The sequence below is a fragment of the Pinus tabuliformis genome, chromosome 6, assembly GCF_031772625.1.
Source record: "Pinus tabuliformis cultivar Carrire ecotype Pingquan chromosome 6, CPIR1, whole genome shotgun sequence".
NCBI lineage: Eukaryota > Viridiplantae > Streptophyta > Pinopsida > Pinales > Pinaceae > Pinus > Pinus tabuliformis.
Genome location: NC_142292.1, coordinates 1,149,959,846 through 1,149,986,628, shown reverse-complemented (window position 1 = coordinate 1,149,986,628; position 26,783 = coordinate 1,149,959,846).

Genomic DNA, 26,783 nt, shown 5'->3' with positions numbered 1-26,783 from the left:
CTGACCAGTACCTCTTTATTTTTGACAAGCTTGAGGAGGATAACATATGCTTGGTCTATAATTTTCCCTTCGGGCAAACCTCTCGCTTTGTGTTTAGAAAGCCTAGCGTCAGTGAGACTCGTTCTTGTCTGTGTGGACAAGTTTGTCGCTATTGTCTTAATGAGTTTAATGACAAAGATAACTTGGTCCTTTTCTTGATTAGAGAGTTTGAAAACAGACAAAAAGGAGACTCCAATAGTCCTTTTTTTGTGGCATAATCCCTTAAGTCCGAAAAAGTGTAAAATAATACGAAAGGGATGACTTTTTGATAGTTTTAACAAGTTGACTAAGAAAAGCGCTTGATCTTTTTGTTTAATAATCCCTCAAGTCCAAAAATATTAAAATATATGAAGGGATAGCGTTCCCCTTACTTTGACGAGCTGGGAAGGCTAATAGCTCAACGATCTTTTTATATTTAACGAGTCTAAAAAGAGTTTAAAAGAGGCTCATTTTTTAGGAATGAGTGATATTTCTGGGTAGCAGCTAGTTCTAGGTAAGTTTGGAACTTATCAAAACATGGTAGTGTGAAGAGGGTGGCAATCAGAATCACTCATCATAGATGTTCCTAAAAAGGGTAAACAATCAAGTGGAAGCGTATGGTCGGCCGAATGAAATGGAGGTGACGAAAGGAACACAACCAAAGTTCAAAAGGGCAGATAGCAAATCAATCACAAAAGGCTATTTACTAGGGGTGGGTTTATTTTTTAATGAGCTTGAACCTTGTCCCAACATGTGCTCAGTGTAGGTTGATTTTTTAATGAGCTTGAACCTTGCGGGAACATTGCTCTTTTCCCTTTTTATTTAAGCTAGGAACGACCAAACTATAAAGCTAAAAAGCTAAAAAAAAGAAATTTGTCATTTTTGCTTGTATAAAAAGGTTTGCATGCCCCCAACATAAAAAAAGTCTTCAGTAACCATATGGAAACTTACTGTGGTTAAGAAAGATGATTTTTTGTCAATACTTAGACAAAACACTTCCTGCACTTTGTCCGCCAAATAGACAAAGGTGAAAGGTCACTTGGACCGATCACATAACTTACAGGGAAACTTATCTCCATAACTAGGTTTGTCCACAAAATAGACAAGGGTGCATGCCCCCTAAGCTTCGTTACATTCACCAGACTACTCGTGGTAATTAGGTGGATGGAATGAAGGTTCCTTTATGAGATCAAGTGAAAGAATCGACTTGGAACTTTGCTCATCCTTGTTTCATTTTTTAACGAGCTTGACACAAGACAATGAATTTTGCTTAGATCCTTGGTTTCATTTTTTAATGAGGTTGACACTAGTCAACGAACTATCCTCTGCGGACCTTTGATCACAACTCATAAGGGGTCATGAAGGAAAGATCTAGTTCCAATGCCCCTAGTACATATTGTACAAAATCACTTAATTGAGTCATGTTAGTTAGATTTTCAACTATGAAAACCTCGCTATGATCGACACTATCAAAATGGTCAGAGTCCCTCTTAATCTTTGATGATGTAGAAGATATCATATGACAGGTTTCCACTGTGGCCACTTCCACCTGATTACTTGGAGGCGAGAGGGCAAAAGTACCCATTAAGAAAGAGTCTTTCAGGATACCTACTCTAATATTTTGAAGCGATTGAGAGCTTCCATGGATCAAAGGAATGCTTCCGGTAACTTGAGAACAGTTGGGGAGGAAGGTTAGTTGGTCAATGATTGTGATTCCACCTTGAAAGGGGAATGCAATCTTTCTAAAAAATGTTGACACAATAGTAGCCATAGCATAAATCCAGGGCCTGCCCAGTAGGATGTTGTAGTCAAGGTTTCCATCGATGACCTTGACTTCAATTTCTATTGTCTTGCCCCCCAGTTCGATTTGCAAGTTACTTAATATCCCATATGGCATGTATGTTCTTCCATTGATTTCTTTCAATGTCATTGATGATCATGACAAGAGTGGAGAGCCTAAAGTTTTCTAGCAACTCATTGACATAATACAGGTAGATTCTCCCACATCAATTATTGTTTGATGAACAGTTTTGTTGAGGGCTTTTACTTGTATGAGGAAAGTGAGTTGTGCTGGTAACTGAGGTTCCTATCCTTTATGATTAAAGGCCACTAGATTAGAATCTGCTGGATCAATCCCACCTATCGCTGATAACAAAGCCTGTTTTTGGGATGGGCAATTCTGCAGTACTTCAAGTGTCAGCATAGCGGATGGCGATTGGGCCAGATCTTCCACTATATTATAATTCTGTGCTACTCGGGCATGAGGATTAAATGTCGATTTATGTACTACTCCATTAGGTGGTTTTATTGTCAATTCAGGAATGATTGGTGGAACAACTTTTGACAAAGTTGTTGTCGAACTGCTGGGTTGATCTGTAGCCTTTCCGTTTGATGATTGTGGATTTCCATAATCTTTATTCCTTGTAGATATCAAAGCATCATTTTGCTATTTTGAGATGGATAACATAAGTACTTGGGATGGGGAAGCACGATCACTAGCAACCAGATTAGTTTCTGGGTTCGGAAACAGATTAGTCAACACCGCTGGGGTATTTTATGTTTTTAAAAATTTCATAACCATAGCTTTATGTGGACAATCTTTCATTAAATTCTCAACGTTTCTTATGTAACATGGATAACAAGGTTTCTTTTGCCCAGTAGGGTTTCCAGAAGGTTTTGCAGGAGTCGAATCCTCCTGTTTCTTCTTTTTGTTTGTCCCTTTCTTCTTGCCCCCTGGCTGCTTAGCATTTTTGCCTTTGTCAGTTGACACGACATTGACCTCTGAGGTGAGAGGTTCCTCATCTGCTTTTTGACTAGAAATTGTACGGACTTTCTTAGATGTAGCCTTTGCGGTTTTCATTCTTGTCGTATCTATCACGCCATCGTTGGCATGAGAGTCTTTGTTTGATTTAGGAGGAGGAGGAATGGAAAATTTTTCTCTAGGAGCATCGGGAATTTTGTTGTAAAGCATGCCTGACTGAGTATAGATGAAGTCTAAATATTGCGCAAGAGTAATGACTTGCTCTTCTGTAACAAGTCCTCCCTTAGCCAAATCCTCTGTAATAGAGGGTAAGAATGAATTTATAAACCATTTAGCTAAAAGCTGATTAGGAACGTATGTCTTCACCATTCTTTGACGACGTCGCCACTCATGAATATGATCAGATATGTGAGTGGCCCAACCCATTCATGGTAAGGGTAAAATTTCAGCTTCTGAATTTCGACTGATTGAATCTGCTGCTCCAGGTATTATATCAAGACATTTTGTATATGAACCCCTTCAAACGGGGCTTATTGCTATTGATTCTATGATTCCAATAGGACGTGGTCAGTGGTTGTCATTTGTTTAAAGTTGGTAAGGAGTTCTGTCCCTGTTTTGTACCTTATGGGTAACTGAAAATGGGTTAAAAAGGTAGTGGCAAGGGTGTTGAAGTTATCAAACGAAGCTCTAGGCAATTCTATATACCATTTAGCTACTGGACCAATTAACGTTCGATGAAAAAGGTGAAGCCTAATCGAATCATCATTCAGGGTGTTGGATGAACACCACAAATGGAATGTCATTACATGATTCAATGGATCTTCACCTGGATTTCCATTGAATTTAGGAATATTAGAGGGAATTTTATGAGGAATCGCAGGCCACCATGGGGCGTAAGCAATTGGATCATTCGTCAAACGGTTTAGATCTGGTAATTCTAGCATTGCTACAAAGGGCAACTGTTGATTCAGGTTAGGCGAAGCATACCCAAGATAAGATGGAATTGCCTGAGCAGTAGGTCTTTGCATACTAGCATAATGTATTTGATGCTGCTAACTTTGATAAGGTTGATGGGCATAACCATTATAGTATAGTTGTTGATAACCTCTTTGGAAATGCGGTTGCCCATTACTTACAAAGACTTGTTGCTCAGGTCCTTGGTATGATTGTTGGAATTGCGGTTGTTGATATTGAACCAACCATGGTTGTAGGACCATTTGTTGTTTCCCAATACTGGATGATTGACCAAGATGCAGAGTCATAGTACTTGTTTGAGCCTGAGTCGCTCCAGATAAGGAGGAACTAACCTAAGGTTGTGATTGAATCGCTGAGACGAGAGGCTGTTGTATTGTAACCTGAGAGACTTGAGGTTGACATACAATAGGTAGCGCTTGTACTTGTGATACAGTCACAATAGCAGGTGTATTGGGAATATTCGAAACACGATGGAATGGTTGCATTGAATATACAACCCTTGGTTGTTGAGGCAGTATTGGTACCCAACCGCTGGATGTAATTCCAGTTTGACCTGAACTTTGTTGTAAACTCTCATATGGTTGTTCTCTAGGAGGGAACAATGAAAAGGCATATTGCCCCCCATATGGTGGTAATCCAGTACTTAAAGGGTAGATTGGCCTTTGAAGACACATTGGATCAACTTGTTGAGTTTCAACATAAGAAATACCAGATGAGAATTCGGATGAAGAAATAGGAACTGACCATGTCATCGAAATAGTCCCTGATTGGACTCCGGCTTGTTGTTGATAACTTGCCGAGACAGATGGTATACTAGCAATCATTGTAGGAATGGTAGCAGAAAACTCCACCGTAGCTGTGTCAGTTGACACAGTCCTAGATGTTGATGGTTGTTCAGACATGTTTAGTCTATCCAAAATATTTCCTAGCGATTTGATAGGAACTTGCGATGAAAAATAACTAACTTCTGTAGTAGAAGGATGTAAGTGGATACTAGTTCCAAAATGCATTGGAGTACTGGGTGGAAGATCCTACACTATCTCTTCTATAGTAATCAATCCAGGTGGAAGAGGTAGACCGTCAGGTCCGTAAAATATTTCTGGAGCCGAAGAATGTGTAGCTTCTGCTGTGACAGATACTGGAGGGGTGACACCTTCTGACTTCTGGAATTCAACTTCCAGATGTTCAGGTAAGTGAACTTCAGTTTCTTGATCAGTCCTAGGTGGAGTTGCTTCAGGAATAGAGGTGTCTACCGTTACTCTAGGATTAGTTCTAATGTCCTCTTGTAACTGCGGAACTTCTTCTGTAAAGGCAGATGTACCAGAGATAATTGGAGTAACTGTAGTCTCTGACGATGTTGAAACACAAGTTTCAAATAAATCAGGTGAATTGGACTCAATTAAACAAGAACGCTCTGCCTGAGATGGTTTTTTTTCCAGGGTCAAAGACGGTTGACTTGCTAGTCTCCGCGAATGACAGGGTTTTGATTGAATTTCTTCCACGATTGCGGATTACTTGATCAACTCAAAAATTAAGGGGAAAAATGTTATTCCAATTTAAATGAATTTTAAGACACTTTGACGCAACTTTCTTTTTCAATTTTTAAGAGTCAAGAAAAAGCTAAAGGTGACTCTAGTCGCCTTTGATGTTTAATGATCCTGAAGTGACAAGTGCTTAGATGGACCTTTTCTTTTAAGGAGTTGAAAAGGAACGAAAGTGACTGCTCTAGAAGTTTAGCTAGAGGGTTTACCAAATCGATCATAAAACTGCAGAATACACCTTGGTGATAAGTGATAGAGAAATTACCAAGGACTTATGTATGGCAGTCAATCTTCCCGAATGATGTGTTCAATGCATTACGATCGATAGGGCGGTAGACACAGCTTCCTAAGGATAAACGATGATAGCCTATTGTGGTCTCCCAATATATACACGACGGTATGGGTAGCACACGTCCGTACTAGCACTTGTCATATCAAAGAGGAGGAATCACCCAACCTTTGATGAAAACGATAGTTACCAAGTTTTACGACACTGGAACACTTCTCTAGGTTAGACTTCTAGATGTTTTGTGTTAAATTCCAAAGCGCTTTTATGTTCATTGAGGTTTATTTTATGGTTGGTCTTACTTAGAAGTTTGTCTTTCAAGGTTCACCGCATGATGTAGATGTGAAATTCCTAAATATGCAATATAAAATGATAAACATTCGTTTATGTTCTTTTAGCAATGAAAATCCTAGCTACAAAGTCAAGAAGATAATGATTTTTTCTTTCAGTAGAGAGCATAGAGCACACACTAAATGCACTTTCCTAAATCAAAATAAGCAGTCAAAATGCAGATGCACATGCATGTATTTGTTTTCTTATTTCTTAATGTGTGAATGACAAAAAGAATGCTAAGTACAGATCTGAACTATTTTCTTTCAAAGCGACAATACTAACAATTTTCTCTTTTCAAAAGGAAAGGAAGACTAAGACGACACTTTTCGATTTTCAATTTAAAATTGTTTTCGACACTTGAAATACTAATAATTTCAAAATCAAGTACAATGAAAAAATTACAATCAACTACCCAGAAGAGGAAGACTTTACGACACTCTTCTTTCGATTCAAAATGACAATTATGACACTTGCATCAAAGACGACAGTTCGATTAGGCTACTTTTGACAAAGGAGGATTGCAAATGATCAATAAATACACAAAAACATTTACAATTCCTAACTGATGGAGGTTGAAATAATGTGAAGGAAGATGGTTATAGCAAGAAGGTAATGATCATGAACAACAAAACTACTGAATAGAGCTGAAAACAAAGAGAAAAAACCAAATTTCAAAGAAGAAAACATAGTTTACTCAATCATCGCACCTGCAACACAGGGAAATAGGGATGCATCTCACCTGCAACACAAGAGAGGTGCGATGCATCCAGGTCGCATAGTTACAGATAGTGCGATGGGCCAGGGAGCAAAACTGAGCTTGGTTTTTTGCTCAAAACTTGCAGCTAAGTTCAATGATTTAGGCTGAGTAATGATGTACAGTAAACACAAAGCATGAAGGTAGGATCTGATGAGGTTCTGAGCTACCACAAGGAAACTTAAGATGCTTTGTAATTCAGATGTTTAGTTCATAAACCAACTCGGAGATTGACTGAAGCAACGTTTATCTACTTCGCACAATTGCATAGAAAAGGCATTTCGAAGGCTTTCTGGCTAACTTCAGGCTCCGTCTGTAGTTTATAAAGAAAACAATAAACAAACAAAACAAACTATTCATTCCCCAGTGGAGTCACCATTTTGTTTCAGGGAAAACTAGTGTCGATTCGAATTGCTAGTCCCACTAAGACAGGTAGCTATCTTAGAAACAAACAATGAAAGCTTTTCAAGAATTCCTTTAAGTGTGATAGATAGAAGAGAAGAATAGAGGACCAACCTGGATCTTTCACTTTGATCCTAGCTTGATTTCTCCTTTTCTTTGATAGAATTTGCCACTCCTCTCCTACTTGTCCTGATTGAAAGAGTATCTATAGAGTCAAAGTAACAGCAAACTATCAAAGCATATTTATCTAAAACATCATAAATAATGTGGAATCAAAAACAAATTGACCATACAATTGCATTCATAAACAATAAGATTCACAAATACAAGATCACGTGGAGGAAAACTCAAAGAACTTTATTAATAGTAATGTAAGAGAGGATTACAACCCAACTGTCTAATCTAGCATCATCCTCCCAGTTGTAGAAGCCCTCTTCACCTCATGAACAAGAAAATCACCCAACAATGCAATGTCTCTTCCCAATAAACCAACAACGCTTCCTTACAAAATACAAAATTCCAGCCTCCAGATCTCTCAGATGAGGGATCCATATATAGATGTCTTGCAAGGGTGTGAGTCAGCTCTGGGTTTTTTATTAGTTTCATTCCACTGATAGTTCTTGGTTCCACTTGGAGATTTCATGATCTCTTACTCATCCCTTGGTGAATTCAGAGAAGCAAGTGTCACAGGAGAAGTTTCTGGAAGATTCCATGATCATCCACCTTGCAAACTGTCTCTGCCATTTGTCTATTCTTGCTCATCGCACCCCACGGAAGGCCATTTTAGTATGCATCACACCTGGACAGTTAGGCAGTCAGTATGCATCATACCTTATCCATGGAGCAGCTTGTATGGTCCAGTTTTGGCCAGTTCTGAGTAGTTTTTCAGGTGGAACTTCTGGGAAATGATGTAATCAGCTGACCATGATCCTTTAGGGTATGAAGAAACACTTTTAGGGACTTAATGAGTCCTTAGTTTATGGACATATGAGTTTGGGGTTGCAGTGCCCAAATATGTCTATAACAGCAGGGTCAAGGTCAATTCTTGTAGCAATAGGCCCAAAATCCTCATTTCTTAGGTCAATAGGTTCAGAATCCTGCCGACCAAGGGCATCAGGTACAAAATCCCTACATCCAAGGGCAACAAGTGTATCAACCTTATGCCCAAGGACTGTAGATTCATAATCCTCTTGTTTAGGGACAACAAGTTCATTAGTCGTATGTTCAAGGACAATAGGTCCCGTATGCATATGTCCAAGGTCAACAGGCTCAACAACCTTTTAACTCCTATGTTGCTTATCAGCAACCTATGCTTGGATAGTTCCAAGGTATTCAAGGTCAGAATCATCCCTATGGTCAAGGTAATCTGCAATGGGGGTAGCCTCAGATGCCATATGGCCAAAATCCCCCACTGTGGGATCAAAATCCTTACCAACATGGATGGGCTCCTCCCTATGGGTTCACGTATCGACCTCCCATGCCTTTTAACACTCAATTACCTTTCTTGGCTACACACGAGTTGCTAGATGTATCGTGTCTTACGAATGATCCAATCCTTCATTCGCCTTACTAGCCTCTGATGCCATCCAAGATACCAAGTGATTGCCCAAAGTTTGATAGGAAAGTTAAAGAAGATCATTAAGCCCATGTGATGAAATATCGCCTCTGGTGCTCATCGAACTCATACGTAGATGATTCCATTTGTCTCCGTCTTTTCCAACGAACCCTCATGAGTGCTGCATCGAAATGGTACACGAAGTACTTACCATGTCTTTAACTCTTTAGCCATGGATTTCCTCACGCATTTTTAGATGTCAGTTCGATATGAAACTGGCACCTATTTTCTCACATCGCTTAAGTAAGATACTGTGACGCACATCTCTAATCACATCCATGAATGGAGATGTAGACATCGCCTGATCAAATTCAAGATTGTTGATTAGTTGCTCACTGAATGGTTTACCAAATCATTTGTAGCCCCAATTGCTCACGATATAGCTATGGGTGGATGCGTCATTGAAGAGTAGGCCATCACTCATTCCCAATACTTGGATCTAGTTTACTGTCAGTTTGGCACTTTATACAAGTTATTACCCAATGCTCTGTGGCCATCATCCGATCCTGCAGCATCAAAGTCACTAGTTGTTCCTCTTGTTGATGGAGTTATTAGTTCAGTATCCTAGAAACCTGCTAAAACTTCTTCTAAACAGAAGTCTGTCTCAAGTGTTGTCCTTGATAGTTCATCTTAGAATCCACTTAGCCCTGGTAAAAACTCAAAGGTCCACACTGTCCAGTCTACCACAGCAGACAAATCCTTGAAAGGAAAAAAGAAAGGCAAAGGCAAAGCTAAAGTCGATGCCCTGAAACACGGTCCTCCCAAATCGTCTACTGGTGAATATTCACAACGGAAACCTAAGTATCCCTGCCTCAATTGCGAGGAAGATAACTACATTAAGGATTGTCCCCGACGATCTGAAGTTAATCGCCTGCTCTAAGGGACCCCTGCGGTGCTCAAAGAGTTCTTTTCATCTCAGCAGACCCAAATGGTAGACCAACCCCGATCTACTTCCTCCGGATCTCAAGTGTTAATGATGAGCACACCTATCAATGTGGCTACCTGATTGAAAGACTATCAAAATCCAGCTCCGATAGCTAGGAAAGAGAAAGAAGTTGCAACTTCTTCTTCTACCCCGAGTTCTGGCCCTCTACATATTGAGTGCCCTAACCCTGATTCCGCTATGCGGCGACCCTCTTGAGGTGTACTATGGAAATCATCGCGTAACCCCAATGCCAAACCTCCTCAATGCTATAATAATGTTGAGGATTTGGCTCAAGTGTCGTCAGCCATGTCGGCCCTCGAGGTACTCCAAAGCTACCCATCGCAGCAGAAATCTTTGTTGTTAGCTATCGGGGCATCGATCCCACCGATTCTAGTTTGATATGTTTTGATCTAGAGAACCATGTTCCACGGCTCCCTCATCATATTGCATTTCTTATTTAGGTAATCATCAATGAGAAGACCATCCACAGCAATGTCATCGATGAAGGTGCTTCCACCTGCATCATGTCAACCACATGTTGGAAGGCTATTGGTTCCCTTGCACTGAACGAGTCTCTGAACACTTTGGAAGCTTTCGATGGGTGCGGTTCGCGACCCTTTGCTATCTTACCTAACCTTACCATCACCCTAGAAGGCAAGACAATACAAGTCAAAGTAGAATTTGTTGACGCCAATCTCAATTATAATATTCTACTTGGCCGAAGTTGGACTCATGCCATGCATGCCATGGCCTCCTCTTTGTTTCGCGTGATCTGTTTTCTCCATCAAGGGAAGATTGTCACCATCGATCAGGTGTCTTTCTTTGCATCTTCCTCCACGGATGACAATGTTCTGTACATCAAGCACACTGGTGATCCCTATGAGAGTGTGGGGGCAGGTCTCTTCAAAGATTCTGCCTTAATGGGAATTCCCCCCCCCACCTCCTCATGTTGCCTCTTTCAACATGATCTCAGTCAAATCTAATCCCTGGGTCATACCTGTACCAGATCTTGTTGATAATTGGGGCGAGGTTATGCCGCTTAGTCCCACCAAAGTCAATTACGTGTAAATTGTTTCGGCTTCGAACTCTGCATCCTCTGATTCCAATATGTCGAAGACCTCTCTTGATACGTACTCTCAATCCCCTTGGCCTGGCACTTTTGAATTGTCTAATCCCTGATGAAGGTATCATGGAAATCATGTCTCTCGAGGAACCACCATGCATTGATACTCATCATCACTCCTCGTTCCTGCCTCGCCCAACGGTCATGTCTACCATTTTTGAAGAGTCCTCTTCTCCATTGCCTATTGACATGTCAGTTTATCCTGATGTGGTCAAGATCTTTCAACTAAGCGCACCTTTATCCCTTCATGGATTCAAGATTTTTTACCCTCTAGTTTTCCCTGATTGTCCTCTGACTCGTAACCCTCCCTCGCCTAGGGGGCATGGGGACAAAGCTTTATATGAGTTCTACTCTATTATTTGGCCAAGTCAATGCTTCCTTGTCATGGCAATGGTAAAACTCAGATGTTCATTTGTGTTGATTGATTACCCGAGTCCCAACATGGACTGTCTCAAGAAGTACTATTCTTAGGTCATCTTGCATGGTTACTTATGTACATTAGTGTTTGATTCATTTTTGTACAACATGGTTTTGTGTTATATTTTTCAAACATCTTTCCTATTTACTATGCTTTTCTTGCTTTGTAGATGTCTATGATTCCTCACATTGGTTTCCTTGATGGTGCTTGCCATAGTACCTAGAACTTATCATCCGCGGCATGGGCTATTTATGACCCTAATGGTGAGTTTATTGACCTTCAAGGTATCTACCTAGGTTTCACAAACAACAACATTGCTGAATACAGTGCGGTTATCGAACTATTGTCAGAAGCCATCGCTCTGGGCATCAGAGAATTGGTTATCAACCTGGATTCATAGCTTGTCATCCTTTAACTTAATGGGAAATATTCCATCATGAACCCTCAAATATTGAGAATGTATCTCCATATCCGTCTATTGGAAAAGAATTTTTATTATATTACGTATCATCATATTCCTAGACGCATGAATACATTGATAGATGCATTAGCCAATTATGTGTTGGATAGAAATTTACGAAACATGTAAAAGATAAAACAAACCATTTGTACCATAATAGACAGGAAAATACAACATATATATATATATATATATATATATATATATATATATATATGATACATGATACATTAGAACCCTAAAAAATAATATGCGTGCCTAAAATAACATTAGCAGCTCGCAGGCCTCATACATTTGTGGCATGCAGGCCTAAAAAAATATGTAAGTGCTGGACCTAGGAACAAATCAGCATGGTGATCATGGTAGCACGAGACGGCTCATGCAACATGAGTCAGCAATCAGTGGATCTGATATGAGACTCCCACCGTGTGTCTCTGGTACTGACGGGGAATGCCTCCTACCCGAGAATACTCCAGGATACCACGTGTTAACCCCTCAAGGTTCCTCGCAATCTCCTCATCGTTCTCACTCCCTTCCTGATAAGGGGTGACAACATCAATAGGGTGAGGGACATGTCTGACTATCGGGGACATCCCAGCTGGATGCTTTGGTCCAATGTCTACATTAACAAGAGAAATGTTATAAGCGCATATATACCAAAAACAATTAAAAAATCTCAAAATTAAAAGTTTGATATTCTACCTTTGTCATCGAAGTCCTCTCCATCTAGTAATGGCATGTTTGGATCTCCACTGAAATCAGTGCCCCCGTATGGCCAATCCTCCATGATGATCTTCTTTCATCGTAGCCATGAAAATAATGCAGGTCGGTATGACATATGTTGACCCCCAATGATCCTAGGCATGAAACGACTCCAGTGGGCCATTCGCTGATTGCATGGCATAGGAGGATCTACCTCAGTCAGTTGATACTGAATAGTGGCACTCATTCCAGGAAGAAGGTCACAAGTATAGATCTAAAGCAAAATTGCTTCAGATTCCCTGCCTTGGCTTTGGACAACTGGCGCTTGATGTTCATCTTCATGGCCTCTGCCCAGTTGAAGATCATAGGAGTTGTGCGGTCAATAGCATAAAGGAAATTGAACATGTTAGTCTCATGTTCCTCCTGGGACCCTGCCACTCTGTTGGTAGTCAACAGAAGCACCCACAGTGTCAGATCCCGCACACTGGAAATCTCTATCTTCCCACTCTTGGATTTCAAAGCCTTAGGGAAGTGTTTGGAAAGCAAGGAAGATATGTCTGCCCCAATCGGACGTGACCCATACAAGTTCATGAGCTCCCCTCTGTGGGATAGTCTAGTGATGAAGTATATATATGAAGTTTCCAACTGCAACTCCTGGTCGCCAATGACAAAAATCTCCCGATTAATGTCCCAAAGACTAATCAGGTATTGAAGCAACTCGGGCTGGGCCTCCATCCCTAGCATAAGAAAGAATTTGAGGAGCCCAAAAACTCTCAAAGCCTCCAGGAAATTTGAGTCATTCATTGCCTGGGTGTCAACATCTTCATGTTCTTGTTCTTTCCAGTCCACCATTTTCAACGATTCTCTCCTGCAAAAGGCATTAATTTGAGTCAATAATCATCCTTGGCACATAAAATTCAATTTTAAATGGCTAGTTTTTGAGAAAATAAGGTTTTTCCCTATCCATAGCACCAACGCGACTATTTTAAAAATAGTTGCGCTGATCGGCGTGGATGGATTTGTTAATCACCCTCAACTGGTGTGATTCCATGCCCGGAAACCGTGCCAACCAAGGGCGAAAAAGATTTTCAAAGACCTCCTTAAAAATCTAAGAAAGTGGCTAAAAGCAGGAATAAAGAGCATGAAAATGGAGCTCAGGGCTTCGGCTGTTACCTGGAACTGGTAGCTCATCAATTGACCTCTCGCAATATGCTCCAGAACAATTAGGGAAAAAGTGAGTGAAAAGTCTTCACAACAAAGGTAAAATGGTAAATGGTAAAAATATATATTTACTTTTCCCCTTTTTATTCATCTTTCCATGAAAATATCAGGTTTTGTAAGTATTTTGACCTATTTTTCCTCAAGGACTCGATAATACACTTTACCTTACTTGTGCAGCGATAGGTGATGGGTGTTCGACGATGTTTATGAGTCACGTTTCAGCTCTTTTCTCGACTCGTTAAAGTCATATGAAAATATTTCCAAGTATTTTTTCCCTTTTTGAATCATTAAAGAGAATAAAAATGGGGGGTAAGCTTTCAGCTCTTTTCCAACCCTTTAAAACTGAAATGATGGTCGAGCCCTTGTTGTTTTGAACTCTTTAATAGATGCGAAACTTCGTGTGCCCAATATACATTTACCCCATTTTCGGGTTGGGAGGCACTATTTACGAAAAAGGTACTCCTTGATTGAAATGGTCAAGCAATTCTCTCAATTATTGTTTTCTACCCTTTTGGGCTCGAGAGACACAAATGTACGAAAAGGGACCATGCAGAGTTTTCTTTTACATGTATTTTCAAACTCTCTAAACGTGATAAAGATACCGAGTTATACCTTTGTCGTACTCATTAAATTATTAAACGACATCGGATTCGTCACCATGATGAACATGAGCTTCTCCTTCCTAGGGCTCATTAAACTTACTAGGTTGGATTTGTCCACAGGATGAACTTACAGTGCAAGCATATGCTATCCCCTTCAAGCTTGCAATTAAAAAATAATTGGTGTACCTACTAGAAATGGTGGGGGAAGATTTAGAAATCTATCAGTCATGTCGGAAGCTCACTCTTGAACATGACACTCTTTGCTTCATGTCGGGTTGGGACATCCTCCTTTGCATCATTGACCTTTCTGGGTTTGGTCCGTTTATTTTTTCCTTCCATTTGATCTCTGCCACATCATCATGACCACCGATCCTATGAATCCAAAAGCTGCCAAACTTCCAGTTTTGTCACCCATATGTTCAAGAGTTGTCCTTCTGTAGTTACACTTACCTCTAATTCTCTGTATCATCCAAAATCATTTTACAACCTCTCATCTTGCATTGATTATGTGGGATTCATTATGGCCCTCCTTCGACATGGTCGCTTCCCGTTGACTTCAGCTCATTATCTAGGAAGTTGACCGAGAGACTCCCTTCTAGTACCTTAGAGCTTGCATATCCTAATGGAAAGTTCTTCACACTCGACAACAAGGTCACATCATTGGCTTTCGATCGAGTACCTTGAGGACCATTGCCATTATTGGTGGTTCCTCTCATGCATGTTAACGGTTTACATCATTGACTGGTAATAAAGTGACTTTCTAGCATGTTTGATGTCAACACAACTATTCACATGCTAGAATCTATACTTTTATTGGGTCGTGTTGGAGCACAAGACCCTGGACTCAGATCAAAAAAGTCCAGGTTGTGGGATGGTGTGACATGGTTATGATGATATGCATGTCTCTTTCATATGGTTGGCTATGACTAGACCTTTATTTATCATATGTGATCCTTCTCATTATTGGAATGTTGTGACCATACCTTGGTTTTGTTATGATCCTCTTTGACGGATGGTGTTGGCCCTCAGTTTTGGTCTATTTTTTCTTAGGGAAACTTACCTAATTCTTATATTTTCCTTCCATTTTCCATCACATCCATCTCATTTTGATGTATTTTATGCATATTTAGGTGTTTAATTTTAATTTTGCAATTTCTAGAAGTTTTTATGAAAATTGAGTTTCAAGTGCAATTTTGGACTGAATCAGAAATTCTCGTAATAGCTATGTGGATGACATGTTTGCAGGACACTTGGGCTTGAGTTTGATGCATGGATGGACATCTTGGGAACTAGCACTAAGCTAACTCCACTTGGTTCGGCCAGAACAAGCTTTATTAGGCCCCGTCAAGGCTGGTCAAACATGACTAGTCACCAGAAAATCCCTAGAAAATAGGGCAGCTTTGAGATTTTATGGGATTGACCATATTTCTTGGGATGAATTGGATGAGTTCGACTTAGATAGGTGGATATGATTAGATATGAGTGTTAGAGATAATATAGATCAGCTTGTTTCATTAAACCTCTATTTAAAGCCAAGACTTTGATGGCTTTTGGAAGGGGAAATGGAATTTATATGTAACTTTTGTATAATTTGAGTTGGAAGCTAATTTGAAGAACCTGTTTCATTCCAATTTGTTGTTCATGCTTGGTTGATTCATTAAAGTTGTTGTAGCTGAGATTTCTTCAAGTGTGCAAGGCAAGGGTGGAGGGCCCCCACACCAAGCTAAGTACACTTCTTGGTTCAATTTTCGTAGTTTTCATAGACTAATTTTTGTTTCAAATGTATTTAGACATGTGATGATTGCTGAATGAATATTGGTTTAATTCTAATCTACATATGAAGGGACACACAAGAATTTAAGTTAAATTCTCCTTCTATTTGATCTTGAACTAAAACTGAATTTCATTCTCCATTTCTCATTTGAAGTTATTTATGCATTTCTGGTTTGAAGCAATGGTGATTGTGATATAGTAGGATTGTGAAGAAGGAAAATCTGGACCTCCTTAGTTAGGAGCATCTTCTTCTACATCTTCTGCATCATAAGCCATTGTTAATTAGTGCACTTAGATTCATCTTCATGAAAGTAGTATTGTAGGGAAGGACAACCTGGTTCTCCTAAGTTAGGAGCCTCTTCCCTCATATATTACACAAATGAATTAGAAATTGTTAAAATAGGTTAATATTTGTAATATGTACTTCGTTAAATATTCAAATTTTATCTTCTAAAATTGATTATATCTGATGTCCATATACAGTGGATTTGCCTCCAAGTTTTACAAACCCGGATTGATAATTAAATACTTGTGTTAATTTAGTCAATAAATTAGCCCAAGAGATGGTTGCGCCCACACCTGGATCCATTTACATCATCATTCTCTAGATGGTTGCATCCATGCCATGGTTCATGTATCATTTGACAGAGATCTTAGTTTATGTTTATGTATATCTATCTATACTTGCTTGTAGGTTTTCCGACAACAGACTACAGTTCCCCGCACTGATTTATAAAGAATTTCATCCCTCACTCCAGTTTGGCCTTCACCCTTTAGGGGGAATTTGTTACAAAACATTTTGTCACTCTCCCTATACTCTTTGTTCCTTGATCCTGGAGGACCTCTACAGTGAACCCCGCATGCTTTGCCTTCATGAAGAAACTCCCATTGTGTCCCTCTTCATGAGCAGATCAATTCCCTTTTGCACAATTTCCCTTGAAACTTCTATTTTTCCCAGTTTACAAGACCGGTGCTAATGGCCTTCATCTCCCCCATGCCAATGTGCAGAGATTAGAACTACTCCTCATGCCGACTGGAGTAACTGAGCTGTGTTCCATTCACACCGGTCCTGTTATGGAATTTTTTTTTAAATTAGAGCCAAATCTTCTAGCTCTAGAAGATTCGTAACGAAAGTTTGGTAAATGATTTGGTAGGATGGGGTTGAGGATGATAGTTTGGGCTCCTTTACCCTATAATGATGGAACTACCTCAAGGGATAAGACCTTCTCCCATGCGAAGAGGATCCATCTCCCATCCATATTTCCTATATAAACCTCCCTTGTTCCCAAACACAAGCTAGTTGCAGAGTTAGAGTGTTGATATTGGTGTGCTTATACTATTTTGGTTTGGAGTAGACAAGGAAGCTATTACTAGTTGTAGCTATCTAGTTGTGTGAGGGAGAAGTGTGATTTGGTTTGGAGTGAAGCCTAAATGGAAGAGCCTTAAAACTATTGTTGCTTGAGGCCATCATGGAATGCTAGGAGAAGTGTGTGGGAACCTTGTCTTGTCAGAGGAAGACTGCAACGTCAAGACGAATGACTATAATCTCTCTTTGATATAAATATATGAAACTATTAATTGATTTCCTACATGTTTTGTAATATTACATATTCATGGCTTAATTTTTCTTGACTTGTTAAGTAGGTTGAATTGTAATTTGTTTATTATCATGTTTGTTGTCTATTGTTGTTTGCTTGTTTCAGGAGCTTGAAGAAGGAAGCGAGAGATAGCTGGAGCCAGCAAGCAAGGACATCATCAAACAAGATAAGTTGATCAAGAGTTAGTCCCTCTTGATTGATTCTAACCTAGGAAATATTCCATAGAATGTATCGGTTGTGGCTAGACCCATTATCGGGATAGAGGTATTCATTCGTGTCCGCACTTATAATTTTACTTCACCACAGGGTTCCAACTGCGTAACCCTACTCTCTCCTGTAGGTTTTAACCCCGTACAAAAATTACCTGCATATGAATTCTAAAACAGAGAAAATAAATAATGTGAGAGCAGAACACATAAAACACATATACACAGAGATTTTCCCCTAGATCCCAAAACGGGACTACCAACTTGATTTTTCATTATTTTCCTTTCAATGTTACAATAAATATTTATACATGCCAAAGCATCCAATACCATGGACTGAAAACCATCGCGTCTAATACCATGGACCAAAAACCATCGCATCCAATACCATGGACCGAAAAACCATTGCGTCCAAAAAACATGTGCGAAAATTATGCACAAAACCATAGGTGGGTTCGCCCAACCTAACATAGGGTCCAAAACCAAAATTTTCTGGGGCGCTGCCCCGGACCCCATAAAGTAGGGGTTACGGGTGCCTTTCAAACACTTTGTTAACTACGTGGAAAGAATATAACACAACCAAACATTCTCCCACTTGTTGTTTTCTTTCCACAGGGACCACAAGAGAGCTTAGTCATTTTTCCAACCCTGAAATGCCCATTGTCACTCTACACCAAGAGAAATTCTTAGAGTTCATAGATTTTGTCAATGCATCTACAGTATTCTTCAAAGTTTCCACCTTTACCAGCAACACCTTTTTGTCTTCTCTCATATCCCTCACAAAGTGTTATTGAACATCAATGTGCTTTGTCTTAGAATGATATGTGGGGTTCTTTGCTAAGAAAATTGCACTTTGGCTATCACAGTCTATCCTTATAGCTTCCTGTACTAACCCCATACTTGAGCACAATCTCTACAACCAAACTGCTTCCTTGCTTGCATGAGTGGCTGCCATGTATTCTGCCTCTGTAGTTGACAATGCCACTACAGATTGTTTCTTACTCATCAACTGACTACACCTCCAAATAGGTTAAACACATACCCAATTGTAGATCTTCTCTGATCTAGATCTCTAGCCCAGTCTGCATCAACAAATCCATGAATATCCAACACTTTGTCCAATCTTGGTCTTCCTTGGTAGCACAGACCATAATCTCTAGTGCCACACAAATACTTGAAAACCTGCTTCACTGCTGTCCAGTGCTCCTTCCCTGGTTTTGACATAAACCTGCTCAATACTCCCACTGCATGTGCAATTTCTGGTCTAGTACAGACCATTGCATACATCAGGCTACCGACTGCACTTGCATATGGAACACGGGACATGTCCTCTTCCTCTTCTTGTGTCTTGGGACATTGTTTAGCAGATAACCTCACACTTACAGGTATAGGAACCTTCACTGGTTTACTATCCTGCATATTAAACCTCTGCGATAATGTCTCGACATACTTCCTCTGGTTTAACTAGAGCTTCCTCTTTGCTCGATCTCTTTAATTTCCATGCCCAAAAATATAGTTTGCAGCACCAAGATATTTCATGTCGAATTTGGAGGACAATTGGGTCTTCAATTCCTGGATAACTTCTTTGTCATTTCCAACCAACAACATATCATCCACATACAAGACCAGATAAATAACATGGTCACCAGTTAATTTAAAATACACACAGTGATCTGCTTTGCTTCTAGTGAAGCCAAGTCCTCGTATAAATGTATCAAATTTCTGATACCACATCCTTGGTCACTGTTTTAACCCATATAGAGACTTATTTAACTTACATACCAGTTCTTTCTTACCCTATGAAGAAATGTTGTCTTCATGTCCATCTGTTCTACCTCAAAATCAAAAGCAACAGCAATAGATAAAAGTAATCTAATAGAAGTTACCTTGGCAACAGGAGAAAAAATATCACCAAAATCAATTCTTGACACTTGGGAATAACCTTTTGCTACCAACTCAGCTTTGTATTTCTCCACTTCTCCTTCTGCATTTGTCTTCTTTTTGAACACCCATTTGCTGCCAATGGGTTTCCTTCCAGCTGACAACTCCACCAGATCCCAAGCCTCATTTTTGTGCAAAGATGCCATTTCATCAACCATGGCCTCTTTCCAGAGTTTTCCATCCTCTGAATCCACTGCTTCTTTCACAGTTCTGGGATCATCATCAGTAACAGACAAAGAAAAATTTGAACAGAAAGAAGATGGATTATACCTTTCTAGCTGCCTTCTTTCTCGAACTGGTTTTCTCACAGCCGTAGTTTGTGGCTCTTCATCTTCTGATTCCTCCTCTGCTGTAGAGTCTGGTTCTTCCTCCTTTAGCTCAAACTTTATCTTCTCAGGTTCCTTTGGTTGGACTTCATGTTTAATAAAATCTTTCACCTCTCTGAACACCACATCTCGGCTGTACATAACCTTCCTTGTTACTGGATTCCAAAGCTTATAACCCTTTATCCATCCTTATACCCAATAAAGATGCACTTTTCAGATTTACTATCCAACTTTGTTCTTTTCTCCTTTCGAACATGTACATATGCATCATATCCAAATACCCTCAGATGTGAAAGAGAGGGTTTCTTACCAGTCCATACCTCTTGTGGAATCTTATCCTCCAACGCTGATGAAGGGGACCTGTTGACCATGTAACATGTAGTATCCACCGCCTCTACCCAGAATTCCTATCCTAACTCGGCACCACAGAGCCTGCTTCTTGCCCTTTCCATCAATGTCTTGTTCATTCTTTCTGCAACTCCATTTTGTTGAGGTTTATATGGAGTAGTCTTCTGCCATGCTATACCACACTTCTTGTAGAATTCTTCAAATTCCTTACTGCAAATCTCTCCACCATTATATGTCCTCAGCACCTTACTCTTCTTCTCTATCTGGTTTTTCACTAGAGCCTTAAATTCTTTAAACCTGTCAAAGACTTCAAATTTCTTCTTAAGGAAATATATTCATGTATTCCTTGAGAAGTCATCTATAAATGATACATAGTACACAGACTTACCCAGTGATGGAACCTTCATAGGTCCAAACACATCACTGTGCACAAGCTCTAATATATGTTTCGCCCTCTTACCACCATAGGGCAAACTCACCCGATTCTACTTCCCGTATACACAATTTTCATAGAAATCAAAATCCAGAGAGCTATTACTCATACCTTCTACCATACCTTTACCATGAAGTATTCGAAGGCCCTTCTCTCTAATATGTCTAAGCCTTTGATGCCATAGCATGGTCTTTTCTCCAGAGACCACTAGATTTTCTACTCCACTTTCAGGAACCATGGAACTATTGCACCCATCAACAACAGTGATACCTTGCAGCTTATACAAAGTTCCAATCCGAACTCCCCGCATCAATACCAGTGCTCCCCGAACCATCTTGCAAGTATCCTTCTCGAACACCGTTTTTACACCTGCATCATCCAACTTGCTAATAGAAATCAGATTTCTAGCTAATGAAGGAATATGCAAAACACCCGGAAGTGTTCTAACCCTTCCACCTTGCAGCTTCAACTTTACTTTTCCATGACCAATGATTCTAGCCTTCCTTTCATCCCCCAAGAAGACATCACCACCATCATATTTCTCATACTCAAAGAACCACTCTCTATGGGGAGTGAAGTGAAAGGATGCACCTGAGTCAATCAACCATGCCTCATGATCTACATGTGTACTTGAAGAAGCCAAGTACACGTCCCCACCTTCATCTGAGGTGGTTTTCACCTCTACAGAGGGAGCCTCATCAGATCCCTTTCCTTTGTCAGGAGCTTTAGATTTACAATCCCTTTTGAAGTGGCCTTCCTTTCCGCATTTCCAGCACACCACCTTTACAGGCTTTCCTGGAGATTTAGATTTCCCTCTAGATTTAGATCTCCCACTCGATGACATATTTTTGTTTCTGTTCTGGGACCGTCCTCGTACATACAAGGCATCACCATTTTGGCTCTCCATATTTTTTCGTCTCATCTCCTCCGTCAGCAAGGCTGAGACTATTTCATCAAATTGCAAGGCAGTTGCATTGCTACCTATTGCAATGACCAGACTATCCCATGAATCTGGTAGAGAACACAACAAACTGATGCACTTATCTTCATCTGAAATTTTAATATCAATAGATGCTAATTGACTTACCACAGTATTAAATGTGTTCAGATGCTTTGTCACCGAGTCTCCATCTTTCATCCTCAGGTTATATATCTTTTTCCACAGGAACAGTTTATTCACCATAGATTTAGATTGGTACAAAGTCCCTAACTTGTCCCACAATGCCTTTGCTGTAGCTTCCACCGATACATTCAGCAATACTAAATCTGAGACACATAATCGTATTGTGCTCTTTGCCTTCCAATCCAACTTCTTACATTCTTCATTGGACACTCCCATTTGTTTAGTACCCAGATCTACTGCGATCCACTGATCTTTATCCACCAATAGATCCTCCATCTTGAGTTTCCACAACTCAAAACTCTGACCATTAAATTTCTCGATCTCTATATTTCCACTGCTCACCATCTTCTTTCACCACTAGAATCGATCTCGCAGAGCCCGCTGAACAAGGTCTACCACAGGCCCAAGCGAAACCCCTCAGCAACAAAGGCATCCCCTTGAAGCCAAACTTGGCTTTGATACCAAATGTAGGTTTTAACCCCGTACAGAAATTACTTGCATATGAATTCTAAAACACAGAAAATAAATAATGCGAGAGCAGAACACATAAAACACATATACATATAGATTTTCCCCTGGATCCAAAAATCAGGACTACCAGCTTGATTTTTCATTATTTTCCTTTCAATGTTACAATACATATTTATACATGCCGAAGCATCCAATACGATGGACCGAAAACCATCACGTCCAATACCATGGACCGAAAACCATCGCGTCCAATACCATGGACTGAAAAACCATCGCATCTAAAAAACATGTGCGAAAATCATGCACAAAACCATAGGTGGGTCCGCCCAACCTAACATAGGGTCCAAAACCAAAATTTTTTGGGGCGCTGCCTCAGACCCCATAAAGTAGGGTTACGGGTGCCCTTTAAATGCCCTGTTAACTACGTGGAAAGAATATAACACAACCCAACATCTCCATAGTATATCTTTGTCATATATTTGTTGGTTGTCAAATGTGGGAACCTCTCATGGTCCGCGAGGTCCCAATCCTCCATTTTCAGCATAGGAATTCACGCTAATGGTGTGCCTTCAAATTCCACTTGTTTAGGAAATAACGGGGTCGAAACTAAGAATTTCCCGGAATCAAGGTCTTTGGTAACATTCATTTTTCCCTTCCACAGAGGGATATACGGTGGGAGCCATGAGATAGGCTCGACCTCTTTAGCATTCAAATCCTCCTCACCTTGGTATTCTTTCTCCTCTAAATCAACCACTTTCTCCAGGTGTTTGTCTTTTTTCTCCTTTTGTCGCACCTCTAGATTCTTCCTCGGTGACTCTCTCACCAACATCGGCTTCTTCTACTTTTCTTTGGCAGTAGGTTGTTTTGGCCTAGGAGATCTCAACGTGGTAGGCACAGGGGTTGGCACTTCCATACTTTGACTCTCAGGGCTCGTCACATCAGACACATCAGCTTTTGAACTTACGGCTTCTACGAGGTTTGTAACAGTCATCTGTTCTATGAACATCTCTCAGGATTTTGCGGTGTAGTTTACGAATGAAGGGCACATCATGAAATCCTCCTAGAATTGATGATTCATAAGATTCCAGCCATAATGCTCCCAAACAACTCTCAGAATGCAAATTTTTCTTTGGTTGACCAACACACGTAATTTATAGGAAGTTTTGAATTCAAATCCGACCATTCCCCCCAATTTATGATAATAAATGCATCATTGACAGCAAATCTCCAAATATTTTCACCATAAATAGTGCCTACCCACTCCTCTTAACTGATTTTTTTCCATAAAATAATGAATAGTAATCTCAACAGCTACTTTTGGGCCCCTCTGCGTGGCACCATCCTCCATGGCACAACTCATCCAACGTAGCTTCACGTGTCGCACCCCTATCATCCGTCGCGCAACCTCCCTACCATGTTTGCCACTGATTTAGGCAGTGTAGTTTATAGTCCGACAATCCCTTGTAGCTGCTTGGATTACTAAGATTGCCCTGCTTCTATATAGTCATTGCATAGGGGTAGGATCCCCTGTGTACAACTTCAACCTACTTTTGTTCACTTTTCCAGGGAATGGTTCTCCATTCAGCTTTGCAAGTTAAACTGCGCCACCATCCATGATCTCCTTAATAACATATGGGCCCAACTAGTGCATTTGAAAATTTCCTAGAAATTTCTTGAGCTTTCTATCATACAATAGCACTAAATCATCCACCTTGGATATGCGCAACTTAATATGCCTATCGTGTCATGCCTTCTCGCGTTCCTTTTGCACTTGCTGGTGAAATCCTACAAGAAAGCGGTCTTCTTCTAACTCCATGATCTACATGATCCATTCCTCTAAGGTTTTGCGATCCAAAACCTCTGTTAATGCTACAATATGTAAACTTGGCACAATATACTCCATATGCATTACAACTTCAATTCCATAAAACAAGCTAAAAAACATTTGGCATATCAACTTCTTGCAGGTTGTCCTATAAGCCCATAACACAGAAGGTATATGCATGTCCCAATCATTCCTCTGCGCATTGCATACCTTTGTCAATGCATGCTCCAAAATCTTGTTAAAAGCTTCCATTGTTCCATTCGCTTGTGGATAGGGCATTCTGTTCTAACGATACACCTGAAATTCTTCAAGCATCACGTTGATCGTTTCATTCAAAAAATGCATACCCCGATCACTCATAAAAAAATTAGGGCATCCAAACCTTGTTAAGACATACTCGAAGAGAAACTTCGTAGTAGTGGCCACTGTACAATCCTTTACCGGGTGTGCTTCTGCCCACCTGGTTAAATACTCATTTGCAGTAATGATATGCCGTGTGTCCATCTTCTTTCCTATTGGTTGTATTGGACCTATAAATTCAATAAGCCATTATCAAATACCTGCAATGAAACTTGAGGATTTAAGGAAATGCATCCCTTCGTGAAGCCTTCCCCATCCTTTGGCAAGCATCACATGCACTGGAGTATGCCTTAGAATCCTTGTGTAATGTAGGCCACCATAGCCCAATGTGCAAAATCTTCTGCGCAGTCACTTTCCCTGCATAGTGATCTCCTGCCACTCCTCCATGGGCTTCAACTAGGATACTATCACGTTCAAACTTTGAAACATACCTTCGGAATATCTCATCCGATCCCATTTTATATAAATGACCCGCAATCACTGACAAATCCGTAGCACAGAGTACTAACTCCTTCTTCCATTGAGTGGAATAACCTTCCACAATCATTCCTGTTGATAAAATTGAATGATATTGACAAAATGATCATCCAAAACATGCAGCGCAAAGAGCTGCGGATCAGATCATCCTTCCTCCAAACTACTTAGTTCCTCACATATTTTAATCCTGTATAAGTGGTCTAGACCAACATTTAGTCTTCCCAACTTCACAATCATTTCGAAGTCATAATCCTAGAACAATAGTAACCATCGACATATCTTCACCCCCAACACAGGCTTATTGACTAGATACTCCAGTGTGGAGTGATTTATATACATTTTAAAGTGTCCATGTAGCAAGTAATGCCTAAACTTCAGCAACGTGTAGACCATCGTAGCCCTTCACGCTCTGTGGTGGAGTAATTCTTCTTGGATTTGGATAAATTTATGCTCGCAAAAGCTATTGGATGATCAATATCTCCTTCACCTGCCTATGTTAATACTGCTCCTAAAACAATCCAAGAGGCATATACATGCACATGAAACTCCTTTTTCCAGTCCAGAAACACCAAAATAGGCATTGTCACCATTTTCTTCTTCAAGACATCTAAGTTGCACTGATAGTATTCATCCAAGCAAAACATCGCATCTTTCTTTAAAATTTTCTCCATCAGCATGGTTATCTGGGCATATGACTTGATAAACTTCCTATAGTACCCAGTGTGCCCCAATGTCACACGCAGTTGTTTCACATTTCTAGGAGCTTCCAAATTCACAATCAAAACGATCTTCGCAGGGTCCACCATCAAGCCCTGTTTCCATATGACATGGCCAAGCAAAATCCCAAAGGGCACACAAAATATACACTTCTTTAGGTTCAACGCAATCTGATATGTTTGACATGTATCCAACATGAGGCACAGACTCGCAACATGGTGCTTCACCAACCCAAACATAGTCCAATCATCAAAATATACCTCTAGGAATTTATGAATAAACTCTTTGAACACCATGATCACTACCCGAGAAAATATTGCAGGCATGTTCTTCAGTTTGAATGGCATAATTGTATATTGGAAGCAATCCCACTCAGTCACCAAGCTTTTTTTTCTTCAATCTTCTAGTGCTATCTTTATTTGATGATAGCCTAAAAAACCATCAGTAAACAAATACACGTCCTATCCACCAACATTCTCTAATTCTTTTTCAGTAAATGGCATTGGAAACGGATCATGCACACATGCATCATTCAACTTCTGTAGATCTATGCATATTTGGATCTCACCCTTCTGTTTCTTTTCTCCGACCACCATTGGGCTTACCTAATCTGATTCTTCTACTAGCTCAATAATACCAGCTTCCATCATTTTATCCAATTCTTGGTGCACCTTCTCCTTATATTTTGGATTTAGCCAATAAGGCCACTGCTTAATAGGCTTCTTATCCAGTTTCAATGTGATCTTCATAACACCTAAATCTCTGATAATCCATTTCAAATCTGAAAAATTCATATGGGAACAAATTTGATATTCGCGCAGCAGCTTAGCTACCTTATCAACCGTGTCTTCATCCCAATAGTATCTTATCTTCGCGAACTTAGGTTCTTCTTCTTCCAATATTTATTTGTCAAGTTTTCGAAGGCTTAGATATCTCCAGGTTTTCCACCTTCGACTTCACGTTGTCCTTTGGTTTCAGGAATGGTAATATTTCATGGATCATCCTCTTCTTCTTTTGAAGTCACATTATAACATTCCAATGCATTACGC